We start from the raw sequence: 22,271 nt of genomic DNA, 5'->3' as shown, positions 1-22,271 counted from the left end.
AGGTTTCTGACTATGTTTTTATCTTTTTTTAAATCAAGTTATGAAAGAAAATGAGTTTGAAACATTAGAATTGCATTAAAAATAGACATTTTTTGTTAAAATGCATACTGTTTTCATATCCCCAGCCAGAATGATCCAAAAAAGACAAAAATGTATAAAATGCACAAGGGTTAAATATTCTTATAAAAAGTACATATTTAAATAGTTTCTTTCTTCCATCTAGTATTATGCAAGCAATTAACAATGCAAAAAAAGCATTAACTCATCAGTACTGTATGTTATCAGAAAAGCATTTATCATGCAATTTTGCTTGTCAAATAAGTTGCTTTTGTTTAAAAAATGCTAATATTCACATTTCTAGCCATGCAGCTTTAATCAGACAGATTTAATTGCACGCACATTATTTTCTTCAGAAAGCAGATGAGCATGCACAGAACAGAAGAGAAAGAAAAGATTTTGATTAACAAAACAGCGCATGCAATCAATAATCCTGCATTTAAGAGAAAGCTCCTTTGATGGTAAAAGCTCCACTGGTTTGTTTGCACAGATGTAAGTTTGCCGAGTGATCCGGAGCGCTCTTTGTCGTTATGTTTTGATGTATTAATTTAAATTGTATTGAGCCTCTGGGCAGGTTTGGCTGAACTGTGTGTTACTGCTGATGTACTTTCCGGTGAACTCTGTTATGAGTCACTCTAATAGCCTGCTGGTTTTATTTGGAAGCTTTTACTTCTTTAGTAGTTTTATTTGGGGACAGATATAATACACTGAGCAGAGAATAGCTTTTTTTTGTATTAAGCTGACACGCATTTGCCTGATGTTGCGTTGCACAACCCAAGCATACGACTCAATAAAGCGCCGCTTCTTTTGGTAGCGTAACATTTTATTGCGTTTTTTTGATCGAGATTTAAAGGCCTCAATGAGAGTCGAACAGCGCCTGTATAGGGGTTTTGTGGAGGATGCATTCATTTTTATGTTGAGCTCTGGTGTGCAGGTTACGCTGATATACTTTCCCACAGCCTTCTGCGACGATAATTCAGTTTAGCGAGAGCACGGTGGCCTTAGTTAGTGTCGATTTGTGTAAGGTTGTATTTCAGGGTTGTTTTAATGGCGTCATCTTTGGCTTGAGGTAGTAACTCTGCCGTAGACGTCCAGACAGCGTCCTCCTCCTCACTGTTTTTTCTCATTTCTAGCCATTCCTCTAATATGTGAGCACTCAAGGTCATTTCCAATCACAAAGGCCAGCAGTGAATAAGATATATAGAGATGATGACGGTCACGTGACGCACAACTAAGCGCTGTCTGATAAGGAGATTCCCCACCTTGGGAGCACAGAGATCACGTCCTATTTTTTCTGAAATCCCTGTGCTTTGCTTAGCCTTCCTTCGCATTTTCTTGTTTATAAAGCTACATCCATTACTGCGGAGAAGCTTACCCGGTAATCCCGCATTATGGATTGACTCTCTCTATGCTTTTGATGGATCCCCCTTTAATTTTAATGTGCGCTCACTCGCCCATTCGGACAGGTATTCAGTGCACTTATGCCTACAGCTTATGGATGGGCTTTGTTTTAGGCCCCTCTCTCTCTATGCGCATATCAATAAGGGCATTATAGCGAGCCGGGTCTCGCTTCTTTTTTCGTACACCGCTACCATTAAGAGTCTTTTGGAGTCAGCTTTTCTCTACTTCTCTAGATCCATCCCTCCATCCCTTTATCACCAGTATATTCCATCTCTCCCTCTCTCGGGGTATTAGCCATTCAAAGATCTCTCTCTATGGCGCGCAGTAAAAGTTATCACTCTATCTCTCCCGCCCTCGCTCTATCTCTCTAATCTTCCTTAATCTTCCAGCCCAGAGTGAAGTGAGAATTAGTTTCTCACTCTCTCTCATCAATCTCTCACACCCTTCCACTTCTTTCCATCTTGCCCTGTGCGTTCTCTCTTTTTCTCGCCATCTAACTTTACTCTCCCTCCCTCATTTGTACCTTTTTCGTGCCGTTATTCCTTTGGTCTCTGCTCTTTCTCCACCTTCTCGGGTTCTCACATTTAGATCAGAGATCTTTCTCTCCTTGAAACAGGCACATCCATTATATGCTTTTTTACCGTTTTCTTATTCTGCTGTTTTTTCTTTAAGTTCTGAAGCTGCGTCTGTTCAACTAATCCTGTCAATCATAAGGCAAGGGCATCTGAGGGTGTTTTTTGACTATAGCACACTTCTTGAATTATAAAACAACACTATAAGCATTGCATCTCTATATGTGCTGTGTTTGGTATATTAAAGACAGGCAATGTAAAAGAGAACTAATAATCTTTAAACTGTATTTACCTCTGTAAACTGCACTTTAAACTACTAAATGGGAACCATTTAGAATAAGTCAACTGAATTAAAGTGAATAATGATACGATTCTAGTTTCTGTAGAGCTGCTTCATGGACGAAATTGGAGTAATCAGCTGCATTTATTATTGTATAATTGAATAATTATTCACCATTTGCACTGATTTTGTTTTCTTTTTTAATGCTGTATTGCTGCTTGAAACAATCTGTGCTGTATAAAACTTTGTATAAATAAACCTGACTCGTCTAACAGCATTCTGTGGAAAAAAAGTGTGGTGGAAAAAAAACTTAAATAGCCAACACAAATCTTTCTGTATAATTTATAGCTTGCTTTAGAATGTGAGCCATGTTATATATATACACAAATAAATAATTAAATAAGTTCAAATAAGAGACGTTCAATTATTGGTATCTGTATTATATTAGACTTATAAATATTATTTATATACACAAAAAAACATATTAAAAATGTGTAATGTGTCAATTATAATATTATGTATTACCAGAAAAACACCGAAAATACAGCACTGTTATTAATGATCCAGATCCAGATTTTGTTTTTTTAAACTGAAACATACATATAAAAACATACACAAACTTTGTTTGAGGCAAATAAATACTTTAATTATAGATATATGCTAAATAAACTTCTTTAAATGTGTCCCTTAAAGGGATAGTTCACACTGAAAATTTGCTCATGAATGATGAAGCATCAACTGCAAGTGATTTACATTTTAAATCAATACACAGATACGAATAGACATCCTGTGGTGCAATTCCCATGAATGAAGCGGTGTGAGTTTTAAGCGTTTGCGCGAGTCACTCAAGTTGGAAAATCTGAACTTTAGCAGCCATTTGTGCAATGTTAACCAGTCTAGAGCTTGTTCTTGTATGAGCGTGATTATGACATACTGTAGTGCCTGTTGTTGGTGTACCAATGGGAAATCCTCTTGCAGACACTGGACAACAGCTCATCAAGAGATGTTTTATAAACACATTTCAGGAGGAGCATGCACAGATGTTTGAGCAGTTCTAACATCATTGACAATCATTCTATTATCCAATCAGCATTAGACCAAACCTCTATTAATACCAAAGTCATCCAGCCTGCATTATATCACAACTTTAGCATCCCTCCACCACCCAGAAACCTCAACTCTTAAACTTGATCTACCCGGGGGGAGCGTTCTGGGGTCAGCCTAGACACTTTACTCAAAACCCAATGTCTCTCCCTTACCTGATAAAGGGAATAACATGAGTTGGGGTGTCTTTTCCAAACTCAGAGCCCTCTCCAGCTCGACAGCATGCCAAATATGCTTTATTCTTCAAATATCTGTAAGTGTGAACTCGTCAAACTGGGCTCGGCTCAGTCAGAAGCACTGCTAAAAGCCTCCATCATCCAGGTATAGTTTCTGGAGGAGTTGATGAACTCACAGAGCTGGGTGCACCTCTGAAAGGATATAGTGGATGAATCTATGCTGTTTTTCAGCTTTCCAATAGCACATAAAGCATAGCTACTCTCTCCTTAATATCCATGTTAGCCATTTAGCAATGAAACTAGAGTCACTGGGAAGACAGAAGCCTTGCCCATGATGGGAATGTCATGACTATCAGTTATCATAACTGTCAGTAACCACCTGAGGGTGCTGTAGTTCGACGAACTCTGAGAGTGAACTACATCGCCCAAGAACTACAAATCCATACATACCACGCGCACACACCGGAACTCACTTACACTGATTTGTATTCACAGCTGTCTCTGTTTTCCCGTTGATTCTTGGACTATAAATACAGCCATTTCTTCATTGTTTGTTAGTTTGTCGTTCGTCCTTGTTGGTATGTTGTTCTTGATTCCAGTCTTGTATCCTGTCGTAGTTGCCGAGTCTAAGTTTAAGTTTAATCTGTTTTAGTTCCTTGTTTGTTTGTTTGTTTGTTTGATACTTTGTTACTTTGATTTTTGGATTTTTTGGTTCTCTGTCACTGTACAATATACATCATTAAACTGCACTTGGATCCTACACCCTTTTTGTTCCTGTTTCAATCCGCCAAACGTGACAGGGAATCCACGTCTATTGTGAAGTGAATTTCACTTGCGGATTAAGCGAATATGATGCGCAAATGAAGCAAGTAAACTGAAAATGTTAATTGAACACAACATCTGTTTCCTTTTTTATGTTAAACACAAAAGAAAATATTTTGAAAAATGTTACACACTAGCAACCATTTACTTCTATAGTAAGAAAACAGTACTATAGTAGGAAGGTTTCTAGCATTAGTCAAAATATCTTTGTGTGTGTTCAACAGAAAAAAAATTAACTCTTTTTTTGTGACAAGTGAAGAGTGAGTATTTTTTTCTTTGTTTTGGGTGAACTATCCCTTTAATACAGTTTGAAGTTGCTACCTAAACACCACATCTTGCACAGCACTTGCAAAACTCTACAAATTACACCAGAATTGCCACAGATTACACAGCATTGCAAGTAATCAAATGTGACAAAACTTTAGAAAACAAACCCAGACTGACGCTGCTCTACATTTAATTAGAAATCTGAAAAATGTCAATGTTTCTACAAAAGAACGACAAACCGATTTTGACAAGAACTCAAATGCTGACGGCAACTCAAAAGCTCGGCATCCTTTTTTTAGACAATCCAATCCACACAATCCCACTAAAGGGACTTCAATAAATAACACACCTGGCCTATATCCCAGAAAAGCTATCATATCGCAGTAACTTTCTTCTCTCTCTGTACATTTTTGTCGAGTTTACCATTGTGGGCTGGATTGAAGGTACAGAGGCGACAGACAGCGGCTTTGATGTGCACAGACATTTCTTTTACAAATGCCTATGCTGAATAAATACACAATGTGCACACCGGCAGGTACACAGATGGAAACCGACAGAAAAAAAGAGAGACGTATAGAGCAGCACGGGAGAAAGTCAGAACGACAGTAAGAGAGCGAATGAAATAAAAAGAAAATCAAGATTGGAGCAAGATGCGACGTTAATGCAGGAGAAGAAAAAAAGATGGAGATTAGAGGTTTAAGGATAAACAGATAAGGACAGAAAGCACGTGGCAGGCAACGAAGCGAAGTTTTAAAAAAATAGATTGAGAGATGAGATGAGAGACTGGCAGCTGATAAGACGTAATCCCCTCCTTTCCGTGTCATTCCAAAGACAACAGAGCGGTAGCATAAGGAAAACGGGAGGAAAAAAATGTGAAGCCACCTCATTTACCTTGCCATTCACGCAATCCTTCCATTCTCATCGGCCCCGTGATTGAACCTAACTCCGCCGCCCAAGAAATCAAAGAAAAACAGCAGCTTTAAACTGCAGTTTAGAACAATTTCTGTCCTCAAGATCCCCCTTTCTGCTTGTACAGACACGTACAGCCTTCTGTTCCCACTGTAAAGTAAAGATGTGGGGAGAATAAAAGAATATGAGAAGTGTATTGCATCGTATTGCATCGGGAGTCGTGCGAGTCCACACTCTGCTCCTCAAATACTTGTCACAGTGGAGCTGTAAGGAACGTGCACTGCCACTTTAAAGAGTGTAACTAAAACTGTGAGCAGTTTCTATTATGGACTGTGATGGGCCACACACGCTTTCACAGATGCTATTATTCAGATGCTATTAATCAGAAGTGACTGAAAATTGTTACGTTAATATATGCTTATCTACAATTAGTTTTGTGGTTTCAAACACTTTTTTATTGCCCAATTTAATGGCAATGTTTTTGTTACAGCCTTTGTGTAATAAGTAAACGCAATGAAATCACACTATACCTGCCAACAGCAGAACAGTATTTCAGACCCATCTCCTGCCACCCTCCCTGGTTGTTATTTCTCCGGGAAAGTTCCCATAATGTCAACCACCCTTGATCCTCAGCTTTTTGGTACAGTCTGTAACACCCCCAAGTCACCAACTTTGGTATAGTATCCAATCGCAGAAACCCCGTTCATAGTACAGTTACTAACACCACAGTACAGTCACTAACCTGGTTCTTAACTGTTATTCAGACAAACAAACACCGCCACCTCAGCCCCCCACCCAGTCTTCGGAGACGAATGTTGACAGGTATGAATCACACAGACATACATTCAGACATTATCACTGTTAGACTGTTAGACCACAATTTTACAGTTATTTACTGCAAAAACAGCCAGTAAAATACCACATACATTCTTTACAGTTTAGTACAGTAATTTGGACTGCATTGTGGGTCATTTGCTGTATTCTACTGTGATCAAAGTCATGAAGTACTGGTGCTGTTGCTGTACACAAAATTTGTCATTTATTTGGAATTTCATTCATTTATTAATTTTCCTTCGGCTTAGTCTGTATTTCGGAGTTTGCCGCAGCGGAATGAACCGCCAACGATTCCAGCATATGTTTCACGCAGTGGATGCCCTTCCAGCCGCAACCCAGTACTGGGAAACACCCATACACTCTCGCATTCACACACACACTTATTCACTACAGCCAATTTTGTTTACTCAATTCACCTGTACTGCATGTCTTTGGACTGTGTGGGAACCCGGAGCTCCTGGCCCAACCGTGACTCAAAGCTGCAATCTTCTTGCTGTGAGGCGACAGTGCTGACTATTGAAACACCATGCCGCCCCTGTTTGGGATTTATTAAATTCAATAGTAAATACTAAAAATAAAGCTTTTGTACTGCTAGTGTAAAATGTTAATAGTTGCATTAAAAGTACTGTAATTTGTTTTACATATTTTAAGCTATATTTTCAAATACATTTGATTTTTTTATTAATTAAAGACATTTTACAATAATTTATTTACATTAACATTAATTAACATTAGCATATTAAAGTTTGAAATGGCAATTGATTTGCTATGTTACACATTTTACGTACTGTATAGACATGACTATTTACTATTCCATGAGGTCACAGAAGCAAATTAAAGAATGGCAGTAAAATGACACAGCTCATGCTTGTAGATCATGTGACTATAATAACATGGTAAATGTAGTACAATGAATATACAGTATTAAGTACATATACTGTATTACATCCATCCTATACGGAATGCAAAGTGGTTACTTCATCAAAACTTAAAAGAGTACACTCAATTTTGTCTTTTAGTTAAATTTCTTAGTTGAACTTAACTTTTAAATTTGCATTTCTATTTTTATCCCATCTGTTGTAAAATGATGATCCTCTCAGTTTATTCCACCTTCGCCACTGGGTTATCTATAGAACAGATGCTAAACAGTCAAAAAGTGACACCACAAAAGCACCAATTAAACTTCACAGTTTCAGCCTAACAGCAAAAATTGTTGTTTGCCTGAAAATGTTCAGTATAGCTAAAAATGCAGTGCTCTTTATAGTTAACAATATAATTAAGATTGCCAAAAACGTTTTTCAAAATATCGTGTGTGTTACATTTTTGCTTTTTAGTTCTATGTAATAGATTAGACTGAGAAGGGTCATTACAAGTGACCCCCATTAGCATTAAGAATGTAACTGTGAGACATAATTAACCACAGAGAAGATAAAATAGCAGTTTTACCCTCATTATGTTTGAAACAAGGAGAAAAAAATATAAACATATAATCAAGCCGATTAAAAAAAAACTAAGCAAAAAAAAATTCAGCTGGTGTAAGGAGAGAAGTCATAATAAGGCTCATGCAGGAGATGCAGATCTGTGATCTGAGCAATTAACCTGAATTTCTCTGGTGAAATCCCCAGCTGTGCAAGCAGGGCACGTGTAAAGATGTAACCTACAAAACGTCTCTATAGCTAAGGGCAACTGCCAACAAAATAAGCAAAGCACTGTAATCAAAATGAGCTAATCACTTCAGCCTAATTTACCACAGCTACAAAAAGCTTCTCCGGAAGAAAACGAGAGGGTGGAAACCAAGACTCTAAAGGCAGAGTTGCAGAAACCAGGCAGCATCAGGAAGACACTGAATGTCAATTTATATATTTACAAGCTATAAAGTATTTTATCAGCCATGAAAATGCCTTGAAACTAAATATATGCAATATTTATTGAATAAAGCAGAAGAAAAAAAAACATAAATATAAAAATGGTAGTTATTTTTTACACTTAACAAATGGGTAATTAAACTTACTAATGATTGTATTGATACAGTTAAATGGCAATTGTTTTGATAATAACATCAAAATCTTTATATTAACATAATAAAATAACAGTGATTTAGCGATTTTTATGTTGTTATATGCTTCTGGTAATACCGTTTACACATGTTTTTGTTGTTATATTGTATAATAATACTAGTTACTAGTTACACTAATAATTGTTATATAATCATAGTAATATGATAAAATAATGCAATGCTTGATATAAAAAACAACATTTAAAAAAACATGAGGCCAAAAACAGGTTATGCTGCAGCACATTGTGTGCAAGATTCACTCTCTCCAGCCATAGTCACTGCACAGAGTGAAGCAGTTTTCACACCAGACATAGAAAGCACTGCGCTATGAAACCCATTTCAAGAGTTCACACTAAGCTGATGATTGATTATAAAGCATGTTTTGCAGGCTGTCCTGGGAGAGAGCCCTGAGCTCATAAGATCCTTGTGCTCATGGCTCCTTCCCGTTTGCAAGGCGAGAGGGGACTTTGAGCTCAGGTAGATTTCGAGAACTCCCCTGCTTTAGTAGCGAATGAACAGATAGCGATTGCTCTTAAGAGATAACTTACTTAGAGAATGTCTATGATTCCGATTTGGATAAGTCAATTAACTTATGTTGCATGTTTTTGGACAGGGGAGGAAACCTGGAAACCTGGGGGAAACCCACGTGAGCACGGGGAGAACGTGTAAACGCACAGAAACGTCAGCTGGCTTGGTAAGGACTAGAACCAGTGACATTTTTGCTATGAGGCCACAGTGCTAACCACCATCTAGGAAAGGAGGAGGAGTAGGAGTGGAAGGGGGGTTGTAGGAGTGGAAGATGGCTGTTAAATATAACTTTGGGTATTTATAGTGGCTTAGGAGTCGTCTGGTTGGTGAATTATAAACTGGATAATACAGGGCTAGCCGCAAGCAATCATAAGCACGTGATTGTAACGCCTGGGTACACAACAGGAATGCCATGGGATCTCAGGATTATCAAAAACATTTATATTTATTTACAATAACTTACAAGGAATTTTCCAGGGATGGGTTGTGGCTGAAAGCGCATTCGCTGCGTAAAAACGTGCTGCATAAGTTGCGGTTCATTCCACTGTGGCGACCCGGATTAATAAAGAGACTGAGCCGAAAAGAAAATGAATGAATGAACTTACAACGAACGGACACAGGAAGAACATGGGGGGAAGACAGACATCAACTTAGCGAAAACTGGCCGAGGGACTAACAGAATACAGGGACTTAAATACACAGGAGGATGATGACAATGGTTAAACACAGGGGTGAGACACAGGTGGAAGTGATGAACATAATGATTGCAGGAACAAAGGAGCACATGGTGAAGGTGACATGAGGAAAACAAAAACATGAAGAAGACAGGTTGTGACAGGGATCCTCTCGAAATTATTTTATAAATAAACTTCACTCATTTCAATGCAATATGCAAAGGCCGGTTTGTTGACCAAAGCACAAGAGCACACAGAGAGTGTAAAATAGCTCTGTATTCCAAACCATGGAGTATAAGTATAAATGTATGAAACATGCTCACCGGAAAAGCAAGGTTTATAACAGTAACACACAAACAGGACATTTCAACGTAGTTTACTTGTTCCTGCTGTTGAATTTTAATTTAGGTGCATCTCTGATTACAATGCAGTCTGTGATTTGATATAAGCATCAAACCATGTTCTCAGGCACTCTTGCTTTACTCAAATTTTGCAAGTAATGTGTTAACTTATACATTAATCCTAACACATTCAGGAGCTCTCAGCCTCCAAGAAGGTCAAAAAGCACCATAAAAGAATTTTATTCCATCTGAGGAACAGATTTTATTCAGAAAAAACCTTCCCATGAAAATCTTAAAGAAGAACAGCTTGACATCATGCTGTAAATAACTTTTTTGTGTGTTCCACAAAAGTCACCCAGCTTTTGGAAAGTCATGAGAGCACAAAAGCGATGACAGAATTCTCACTTTCGGCTGGGAAGAAGAGAACGTGAGCTGAAGGATAGACAGAGATGTATGAGGGAAATGACGGCGGGAGGAACTGCAGGAGGCGCAGGCAGAGCAAACGCTGGAGGCAGAAAGGAGAATGACGGCGATATATACGTCTCGTGAAACTCCACTGCTCTTAAGCTCACTAATTCAATCTCTGCAATCCTGTTGAGCGACTGAACCCTCCACCCCATCATTCCTCAGCTCCTCGCGCTAATCCAATGCACAGATCCACCACACAGCATAACATGACAGAAAGCACAGCGGACGGAGGAAGATGAAGATGAAGAGAGGTAAGAGGACGATTGTGTCACACAGTTACGCTAGTCCCAATAAATTCCTTTTTAATTAAAACTCTAAATCCCTCACACTTTAAAGCCATTTTTATAATTAACGCTCTGATCTTCTCCTCCCAAATATAAAACAAGAAAACAATTAAAACTTTTATGATTTTGTTACTTCAAAAAGGCATTAATTAAAAAACCCAAGTGAACAATGGTAAGATATTGAGACAGAACTCTCTTTGCTCATTAACTCGTGGCTAATTGATCCAAACCGGATTTGTTTACCATTGGGAAGGCACAGAAGAAAATGCTCTCATTTTATTCACTTAATTGCATTTTTTATTTTTCCATTTTTTTGAAGATAGAAGATTGGTTGAAATAACATGAAAAGATTTTCTCTTAATTAATACGCTCTCTTTGGATTTCTAATATTTTGACCAAATATATTAGCTACAGAAATTAAGATCAAGAGGCTGAAGTGCGGATGAAGGCCCCTGTGATTTGAAATACATGTGAAAAAAGGGAATGAAATCGAGGAAAACATTAAAAACAAAATATCTGTACACATAATTTGATAAACCATGGATGGAAAAAATGTATGATAAAAATAATATTAATAATAAGGGCTGCACAGTGGCGCAGTGGGTAGCATGCTAGCCTCACAGCAAAAAGGTCGCTGGTTCAAGCCTTGGCTGGGTCAGTTGGCGCTTCTGTGTGGAGTTTGCATGTTCTCCTTGTGTTCGTGTCGGTTTCCTCCTGGTGCTCCGGTTTCCCCCACAAGTCTGAAGCAGAGGTCGCGTTAGACTTTGTCATTTTCCGTCATTTTGCGTAATCAAATGCATCAAGAGAAATTGATGCAGAGGCAATTGTCATTAAATTCTGTGTCTTTGCCTCGAAAAGTTGACTTCTCCTGACAGTTTTAAATTTGTTCTGGAGGCTGAAGCCGCGTTCTGCTGCCACACTGTAGAGTCATTGCCAGAAGCGGCACGGACTCTACAGACAGACTCGGGCCAGATATGGTTAACAGGAATCGGGCCAGTGCATTACAGCCACATCACGAATGCATATGCAGGAGCAAGCTGCGGGCCATACCCGGCCCGGATAACACTTGCCGATGCCGAGTCGGAGCCGGAGCCGGAGGCACCAAAGGGCAGTCAAGCTCAGGCCGATTTTGATGTTTTGTAGTTAGGAAACATTTCTCCTAAGGAAGTGATCAAAAGTTTGCTGGATTTTCTGAATGTGGGATTTTCCGGTCTTGCAAGCACTCGTTTCACCGGGAAAAAATACTGCAGCACGCACTCCTTCAGTACCAGGGCTTCACCCCTCTGCATTCCGTAGTTCATGGTGCTCAAAACACACTCCAAACCACCTGACCTCCTTGTTGCCGCTTGGTTGGCCCGTAACAACAGCTGTCGGTGACTGAGGATTCTTGTCTGTTTGTTCTTCATCATCCACTGCATCACTTCCTCTTTTTTCACTTTTATTATTATATCACTATTTGGCCGTTTAAAGAAACTTCTCACACTCAGCTGCTGTGAGATTTTTGCAACTGTACGCAGCGGTGACAAAGAGGAGACAAAACAAGGACAATCACCATCAGCTGGACAGGAGTGGGAATTACAGTTAGCTACAAATTACAATATATCACCCTCAGCATAATCCGTCAAAATGACGGATCACCTTTAGATTTTTCCGTTACTGCTAAAAAAATCTGTCAATGACTGAAAATTATCGGTTAACGCAACCTCTGGTCCGAAGACATGTGGTATAGGTGAATTGGGTGGGCTCAATTGTCCGAAGTGTATGTGTATGAATGAGTGTGTGTGGGTGTTTCCCAGTGATGAGTTGCCGACCCTGTTATGGGTTGCCGTCCCTTTCCCAGTAAAGGGAATAAGCTGAAAAGAAAATAAATGAATAATAATAATAATAATTATTATTATTATTATTATTATTATTATTATTATTATGAAAAAATATTAATAATAATATTTTTTTGTTTTTGTTGTTGTTGTTTTATTATTATTATACATTTTGTTATTATTATTATTATTATTATTATTATTTTAATTATTATTATTAACAAAACAAGAACAACAATAGTAATAATAACTATTAGCCTAGTATTATTAAATATAGCTAAATAATAATAATAATAATAACAACAACAATAACAAAATGTATAATAATAATAAAACAACAATAATAAAAATAATAATAATTATTATTATTATTATTATTATTATTATTATTATTATTAACAAAACAGCAACATTAATAATTTTATTCATAATAACAAAACAATAAAAATAAATAAAATCGATTATTATTATTATTAATAATAATAATAATAACAACAATAATAATAAAACTATAATAATAATAATAATAATTATTATTATTATTATTATAATATATTATATAAAATAATATAATGTTTAGAATATATTATATATTTTATATAATATATAACATGTAAAATAATAAAATAACAATAATAATAACAACAACAAAATGTATAATAATTAATAATAATAATAATAATAATAATAAATCAATAATAATAAAAAATAAGAATTATAATTATGATGATAATTTAAATATATATTTATTATTACAGTTGTTATTATTATTATTAATAATAATAATAATAATAATAATATAAATAGTATTAGTATTAGTATGGTAATAAGAATTTTTATAAATTAACATTTAATTTTAGTCATTTTATGTAGTGTTTTTTGTATACATTTATTTTAACTGGAATAAAAATTTATAAAAATTACTAAAATTACAATGCATTTCATAATTATATTTCATAAAATGGATAATTATAATATTGTAATGCAATTAATAATCATATTATAAATAAGTAATAATTCTATCATCATAATTAAATGACTAAATGTGTTCAGCATTAAAATTAGAAACAAAGAAAAGAATGTTGAAAAAATAGGATTTGACAAAGGACCTTAGGCTGAAGGATAATGCACATGTGTTTTTTGGTTGTAAAAGCTGATTCTTCAAGCTCTGGCTGTAAGTGGTGTTCGGCTCTTGGACAAATGGTCATGCCCTTCACTGTGACCCTGATAAAGTAATGACGGGACTCATCCATCAAAACTACAATACCCAAGATCCATCAGTGCAAGTACAGATAGCAAACAGACATCCCCTAAAGACACACACACACAAACACACACCACTGCAACGGCAAATAAGCCATAAACTCACTCATCCTTTCTCCTGCTCCTCCTTTGCATGCACTTCATTTCTTCTTTCTCCTCAAGGCAAGAAGAACTTTTAATAAAAAAAGCATTTTAGCAGAGAACATGGGTGTTATAAAAATGAGCGAGAGAAGGCCATCTCGCTGTAACATGGTTGTGAATAATTTAACGACAGATGCTACGTGCCAACCTGCCAAAAGCCTAGCTTTTTTTTCTCCTCTGTCATTTAAATAATTCTTTCATTCAACAGTATCCAGTCCAAAGTAATGGCCAGAGCTCTTCGTTTTTTCCCCTTCTTTCTCAGCAGCACTTAAACAACACACATTATCACATTCTCATCAATATTCATCAGTCTGTCCCTCTTTCTGTGTCACCCGACCTCTTCCGCAAAACTCTCTTAACATCTCCATCTTCTTCATAATAGCTGGACTCCTCCATAAAGCTTTTAGTTTCCAACTTTATGTCGTCTCTTCGACACCTTGTTTTTCCCTCCCTATTTCCTCTCATCTGCTTGGCGTACATATTGATTTCTGGAAATATGGTGCAGCTTTTATTACAATAGATTAATCATGAACAAACGCGCTGGTCTATATTCTGTATTCATTATGTCTACATTTTGGGTTATTGACAAAAGTTTTTCCAAGACCACATACATTCGAAGTCAGAATTATTAGCCCTCCTGAATTATTAGCCTCTGTATATTTTCCCCCCAATTTCTGTTAAACAGAAAGCTGATTTTTTCAACACATTTCTAAACAAAATAGTTTTTAATAGTAATTCATTTATAATAGCTGATTTCTTTTATTTTTGCCATGATGACTTTATATATATATTTATTTTATACTTAATTGTATATAATATGACTATAATATGGCTACCATTTTTTAAACAATTTTTGGACAAATGTTGAGGTAAACCAGCTGATTCAAATGGTATCACTCGATTGAATGGGCGTTAGTTAGTGGTAATCAGCTGATTGATATGGGCCAGTAGGGGCCTTCGACTAGTAGGCTCAGAAGGCTGTTATCATCCATCCACATGGTTAATCAGCTATGATAATAGAGAAGACTCCAGATCTGTTTTTACATTACAACAGTTGGGTTTAGGGTTGTGGTAGGAATCTATCAGATGATTATCACTAATAACGCTCATTCAATTGAGTTAAAACATTCGAATTGGCTGGTTTACCTCAACATTTGTCCAAAAATTGTTCAAAAAATACATTCATCTTCAAAACATAAATGAAGAACACATCCTTTTTATTCCACTGAAATTCTATTTTATCCATAAACAAGTTTATTTACTATATGTTTACAGTATCTACATTGTCTACCTCCCTCTTTTTCTCTCATCTGCTTGGCGTACATATTGATTCCTGGAAATATGGTGCAGCAGATTACAATAGATTAATCATGAACAAACGTGCAGGGCTATATTCCATATTCATTATGTCTATATTTTGGGTTATTGTCAAAAGACCACATATGTTCTCTTTGCTACTAAAAGTGAATTTCTAAACTCAAATAATAAATTTGATTTTCAGTGTATAGATTTAATTTTAATGTGCATTGTTTTATTAGTCATTATTTCATTTTTGACAGAAAAACTAATAGTAAATAATAGTAAACCTACTTCCCTTATTCAACCCTGTTCAAAATTAACATTATTAATATTAATTTTAATATATGAACCTGTTTAAGACATTTCAATCTGTTTTAATCATTTTTATTCTTTATTGTTTTTATTTATTATAGTTGTTTCTTTTAATCTTGATTATGTAAGACTCTTGGATAAACATTGTGCATGAAATGTGCTCTATTCTTAATAAAACTAAATAAACTTTCCTTGCTTTGCCTTAATAATATTTTATGTAAATATAAATAATAAATATAGTTTATAAATCTATATAGATAAAGTAAAATATAAATTGCTGAAAATTGCAACAAAAATTAATGCACAAAAACATGCAAATGTTATAAATCATAGTTTAAAGTGTTCGTGTAACTCAACACTACTTTAAAAATTTGTAAAAAAAAATGCATTCATCGTCAAAACATAAATTAAGAAATTTCCTTTTTTTCCACTGAATATTTTTTTTTCATATATAAATATCAACAAGTTTATTTATTATTTTTTCACAGTATCAACATTTTGCCACAGAAACTCAAACATGTTTGCCTGAATTGCAAAAAACAATTCAGGTTCATTCCTTATTGTCACTCCAAAATGTTTGAGCTTGTATTGTATGTTCACTGATGATCAATTTTTTATCTGAATTAAAGCCTCATTCCAAAATCGCTTATAATATAAAATAATCACATTTCCTCAGATTAAATCGATATGGGATTATTTTTGATCACATTACAAATTTTTTGAAGTATAACTAAATATCTTTAATTGGTTTATGAAGATAGAATTATGGTGAAGTTAATTTGCAAACCAACAAATATTTACTTATATAATAATATTTTATATAATAATATTTTATCTTTTATGGACCATTGTGCCTACATTTAGTTAGTGAGTACCACCAGTGAGACCCGGTATTTCAAAAGCTTTGTGCACATAAATCTGAAAAAAAGAAAATACATTTTACGAAAATATATATAAATCAAACTGACGCATGTTAAAGCTCTGTGAAACCAGTTTGAGATGCAGTTAGTAACATCTGTCTTAAAACTGGCCCTGGTTGATATTATAAAACATTTGTTCCATCCCATCTATCTTTTCATTAACCACATTCTGCCATTTTTCTTTCATTCAAAACAATGTTTGCTTTTCTTCAAATATCACTCATAAAAGAATGGATTTCATCTTCGATTCGCCTGCCACCTCTCCTTAAGATTCCTGCAGGCCAATCATTTTTATGATTAAAAACTAATTATAATCATCCTATTTTCCTAATACACTTTTTTTTTTTTATTAAAATTCTGTCACTTAGATGATGTGAACAATATTAATATTTTATTTATAAATTTAAAATAATTACTTAAGTCTTAATTTATTGACTTTAGTCTTTAATTTATTCAATTATTTATTTTCCTTCGGTTTAATCTTTTTTTCAGAGGTCTCCAAAGCAAAATGAACCGAACGATTATTTAAAATGATTATCAGTAATAGGGCATGTCTTTGGACTGTGGGGGAAACCAGAACACCTGAACACCTGAACCAGATCCACGTGAACACAGGGCGAAGCCAGGATTCGAACCAGCGACCTGCTTGCTGTGAGGTGACAGTGCTAACTACTGAGCCACTGTGCCGCACATAATCTTTATAATATTTAATATACAAACATCTTAGCATATTCCTTACAGTATCACATACCTTTTGGTTTAGTTTTGGTCTGATTTGATTCAAAATTACAACCAATAATTAAAAAGCTAAAAATCATGTTTAAAAAGCAGTGTCAGCTTTAATTAGTTATAAAGAAACTGGTTACTGTAATGAAATTACTTTTCCGCTGAAAAAGTAAATTAATATAATTACTCTTCATTTTTATGTTATTTAATTACAGTTACTAATAATATTCTTGCATTAAATACTGTATATAAAGTCATAAAAGCAGACTAATTGTATTTTTATTATAAAAATATATTTTGCTGAATAATTCAACTCTAATTTAAAAAGATTTGCATTTCTCAATACTGTACATGCTTGAGAATCAATTAATTAAATAAAGAATTAATCCCAAAATACAGTATGTAATGAAATTGCTTTTTATGTTGAATGTTTTGCCAAATATAATGGTTAACATTTTTAAGTGTTGCATTTTTAAAATAAAGATAAAAGGCCCTGATTGACTCTAATTTAATTAATTCATTAATTTTCCTTCAGCTTAGTCCCTTATTTATCAGAGGTCGCCACAGCAGATTGAACCGCCAACTATTCCAGCATATGTTTTATGCAGCGGATGCCCTTCCAGCCGAAACCCAGTACTCAGTATTCACACACATACACACACTCACACACTATAGCCAATTTTAGTTTATTCAATTCAATACTGCATGTCTTTGTGGGGTAAATCAGTGCACCCGGAGGAAACCCAGATGAACACTGGAAGAACATGCAAACTCCACACACAGAAATGCCAACTGGCCCAGCCAAGACTCAAACCAGCAACCTCCTTGCTGTAAGGTAACTGTGCTGAGCCACCATGCCGAATTGAGTCCAATTTAAAGAATTCAAAAAGGTTTCATTTCTATTATCCATGTGTTGAGATTTATAGAGATTAAAAAACTGTTGAGTCAAGCACTTAAGCTACTTATTGAGTAAATAAATGACTTTTCAGTAAATCAATAATTAAATACAAGTTAAATGATGCAATTTATAGGTAAACTGTAAACAATTTAATGACAAAAAGCCAAGACAACAAATATTTATGATGAAAAATGTATGTTCCTTTAACTTATTTTAATAAGTTAATCTAATTTCAACATCATTATTTAATTTATACAAACTTTAACTCAATCATTTTATTCAGTTTGAATAATGTAAGTTGAGATGACTAGAAACGTTAATTTGATTCAACTAATGAATTTAAAGCAGCAAAATTTGTTTAATAGAGTTTTATACTTCTGTGTCGAGTGATCGGCATGACCTACGGCGCCTGCCTTGAGCGTAGCTATGTATTTATAATTCTGCATGCTGTTTGGGTTGCTCTGCAATAACACTTCTGAAACACTAGCTATAAGTTTCATGTTTTTTTTGTGGGTGTTTTGTTTTTTTCAGAATGCAACAAGTAGCTTGAACTTCCTCATTTAATGGCGGGAACCTGCGGACGTGCGACAACTTTAATCATAAGTTAAACACAAAACAAAAGTTTCCATCTGGAGCTCCCTCATGGGACTCGAGTATAAATCACCCTTAAGTTAATCGATAATGTCAACCTGAAACGAAATTATGCTATTAAAAATCGAAATTCAGTTGATATCACAAAAAATCCATTCACATCCCATCTTTCCATCACTTTAAGACTAGTCTATATACCTCCCTGCAAAAAGGAGTCAGCTTTTCTTCAAACCTCAAATTTCATCAACCAATCAGCTTCCATTGTCTCCTTTAGACTTGCATCAATAATCAGCATTATGTGTACAAGCCAATCTAATTATAACCGTCCTATTTTCCCGAGCTCTTCCACCATCAGCCCAAAAGGTCAGTTCTTGTCCCCTCACACCAGCGTTTGCTTTCGCACGCTTTCTGATCTCTCAGTCCCTGTCATCAGGTCGCGTTGCCTTGGGCGCATCTCATTCAATTACGGCTTCCGCTGCTGTTGTTATTGTCCTCACTAATAATAGAGCACCTCTGTCTTTGCTGTCACGCAAAGGAGCCATCAATAGTGCCAGCCCTTATCTCCATCTTAGCAATCAGCAATAGCAGTGCCACCACGCTATAGAGGAAAGATGGAGGAGGAGGATGTGCACAACGGACAGGCAAACGGTGCAACTGTCATAAATGAGAAAGGCAAGAGATGAATGGAAACCCTGGAGTCCTGGAGAGAGAGAGAAGAAAAAAGAAAGAGGGTGGGCTGGCGAAATAGAGTGTTGGTTTTTGTGCGTCATTGTGGGCTTTGTTGTGTGTGTATGTTTACAACACTCCGAAGATACAGGCGGAGGAAATGGAGGGAAAATGGAAGACGCCGGATAGAGATTTGGAGATGAATAAAGGGGGTGACAGACTGAAGTGCCCCGAAGGCTCTGGTTACATTTGGAATTGAGGACGCACAGTGACATGGATGTAATTGGTGGAAACTAGCTTGAGAAGGAGAGGAGACGACATACAACCAAGACTATTGCATCATTGGCAATCATTTCCCATTCAGTTCTTTTGCATGTTTTCAAGTCCTGGTGAACTAGAAGTTAAAAGATGACTGGTTTTGTAAAGCATTTTCAACTATTGAATGGAAGGTTTGTTTTCAATGCTCTTCCACAGCATCTCTTGCTCATCTTTTGCCTTTTTGTCTTGTTTCTAGTCCAAATATCTAAAAATTCTTAAATAAAGAAGCATTTTCTAGTCAAGCCAAACATTTTAGCTTGTTTAAAGAAGTAATATGTCAAAATTAAGTGTTTTTCCTTTAAAAAGTTTCCTTTGAAATATTCTGCCAATAGGGTAAGCGAAACTTTTGGCAAAAGAAAAATAACAAGAATAAACTCACTTAATGTTGACATTATTTTTTAAAACAAAACAGTATATTTTTTTGCTTGTCTAAAAATTACTTGCTTGTCTAAAAATGCTTCTTGATTTAAGAATCTCAAGATATTAGGACTAGAAACCAGGCTATTTTTGTGTGTGTGTGTGTGTGTGTGTGTGTGTGTGTGTGTGTGTGCGTGCGTGCGTGCGTGCGTGCGTGCGTGCGTGCGTGCGTGCGTGCGTGTGTGTGTGGGTGTGTGTGTGTTGAAGCTATCAAACGGCTTCATCAGAGAAGGAAAGCTACTGCAAAGTAGAAACAAACTTTCAAATTTGTTCAAAGATTATCAAGACAAATGATTTTTAATTAATTGTTCTCTTCTGTACGTTTTGTTAACCACTTTCACTCACATATAAGTTTCTTTAGTAGATCTGTTCAACTAAAAATTAATTCAATACAAATATGGAAAACAATAGGAACAATAAAAGGCATTTTTACATATACCAAGGTCTAAGCATTTTAAAAATATATATATTTTTATAAATATTACAATCTTAGATACGTGAACCAAATTAACTGAGTTTTTCCTTAAAAAACTTTTTTAAAATAATCTGCCAATGAGATAAGCAAAATAGTCTTTTGTCAAAAGGAAAAACAAGATTGTTTCGCTTGTTTTAATGAAAAACTCACTTAATGTTGACATTATTTTTAAGTGTATTTTTTTGCTTGTTTAGAAAATGCTTGTTGATTTAAGAATTTGTAGATATTTTGACTAAAAATAAAAAATTTAATTTTTAATTAAAAAAATTTTTTGAAGCTGTCAAATGGCTCCTTTAGAGAAGGAACACTATTGCAAAGTAAAAGCAAAGTAAAAGTTTAAGTAAAAGTTTAAAGATGATCAAGACACATGATTTTAAATTAATTGTTCACCTCTGTATATTTTAAACACTGTCACTGACATATACAGTTGTTTATATCTGTCCTACCAAAAATTAATTTTATAAAAATATGGCAACCAATATGCACAATAAAATTTATTTTTCCATATACCAAAGTATATGTCTTTTCTATTTTTAAATGATGGTCTTAGACAAGTGATCGAAAACAGTTTTTCAAGCCCACATTTTTTAAAATGATTAAAATTTTAAAGCCACACCAACAAAATGAAAGCCTATTAACCAAGAATGTGTGGCATTTTGCTTAAACGGCTGTTTAAATATTGCGCTTTCAAAAGAGAATCTGAAAATGTGAATAAAGTACATCATGTTGCATTAACATACAAATGTCCACAAGGATTCACAAGAATTAATTTTAGTTGTGTTTTCACCCTGTCATAAAAATCCACACTTATTTCATTTAACCTCTACATCCAGTGGCCTAATCACACTTCATCCCCATTCCTGGTTTTTCGTTCCGCACTTCAGCTCATTAATAAAACTACAGGGATTAACAGTAACACTCATTTTCTTTTAAGTTTAACTTAAAGCACTATTAATGTGAACATATCTGTCATTCATTAATAAAAAAAAAAGTTACAGTATTTCTAAAGTGAAAATGTCAATTTAGAATAATGTTAGCACTTATAAGTGCCTCAATAGTACAAAATCTACCACAGAAAACAATGTTGTCTTCAAAAATATTGATCAAACCAATAAACCATTGTGGAAATTGACATTTTATCTGAAATATTATCTTTGATAAGCTTAAATACCATCACAAAGTCTGTCAACATTTTATACATTTTGCAGCATCCTAAACAGTAGCATTATAAACAATTGAAAGGTTTGTTATTAATTAACTAAGAGTATTTATTTACTGACTGGTTGTATGAGACTGTCACCATCAAGTGTTCATCAAGTGAGAACTGATTACTTAGAGGTAAGAATTACCTCAGAAGCGGTTGACTAATGTTAGGAAAGCACATTTATTAATATATAGAAAGGCAAGATGACTTTATCATGACACTTTGCTCAAAATATGGAGAAACTAAGACAAAAAAGATTTTGTTTCAAAATAAATGAGACAGTACTCTGTGCATTCATTAATAAAGTGTCTTAGAATGTTTATGACTAATAATATACAGTTGCTATTTCTTTGAACATTTTGGGTCATTCTTACATTGGATATTAAACAAATATGCAAATAGTTCAAATGTCTTCATCGATCAAAATTGTAAAGGTGGATTTTTCACCTTT

The 22,271-nt window shown here is 35.0% G+C and overlaps 1 protein-coding gene across 9 annotated transcripts in view; it reads right to left on the bottom strand.

Annotated features, from left to right (window-relative positions):
- Nucleotides 1–22,271, bottom strand: part of cdh24b (cadherin 24, type 2b) — a 267,097-nt gene that overhangs the window by 193,759 nt on the left and 51,067 nt on the right. Inside the window, exon 1 of one of the 9 annotated variants that reach the window (XM_073928669.1) lies at nucleotides 5,571–5,849. The exons of the other annotated variants lie outside the window; for them this stretch is intronic. The gene's annotated coding sequence lies outside the window, so the exon portion shown is untranslated. Of the gene's footprint in view, nucleotides 1–5,570; nucleotides 5,850–22,271 lie in introns of those variants that run through there. 9 annotated transcript variants of the gene reach the window in all.

Source organism: Danio rerio, chromosome 2 (genome assembly GCF_049306965.1).
Source record: "Danio rerio strain Tuebingen ecotype United States chromosome 2, GRCz12tu, whole genome shotgun sequence".
NCBI lineage: Eukaryota > Metazoa > Chordata > Actinopteri > Cypriniformes > Danionidae > Danio > Danio rerio.
This window is presented reverse-complemented; position numbering and strand designations above follow the sequence as displayed.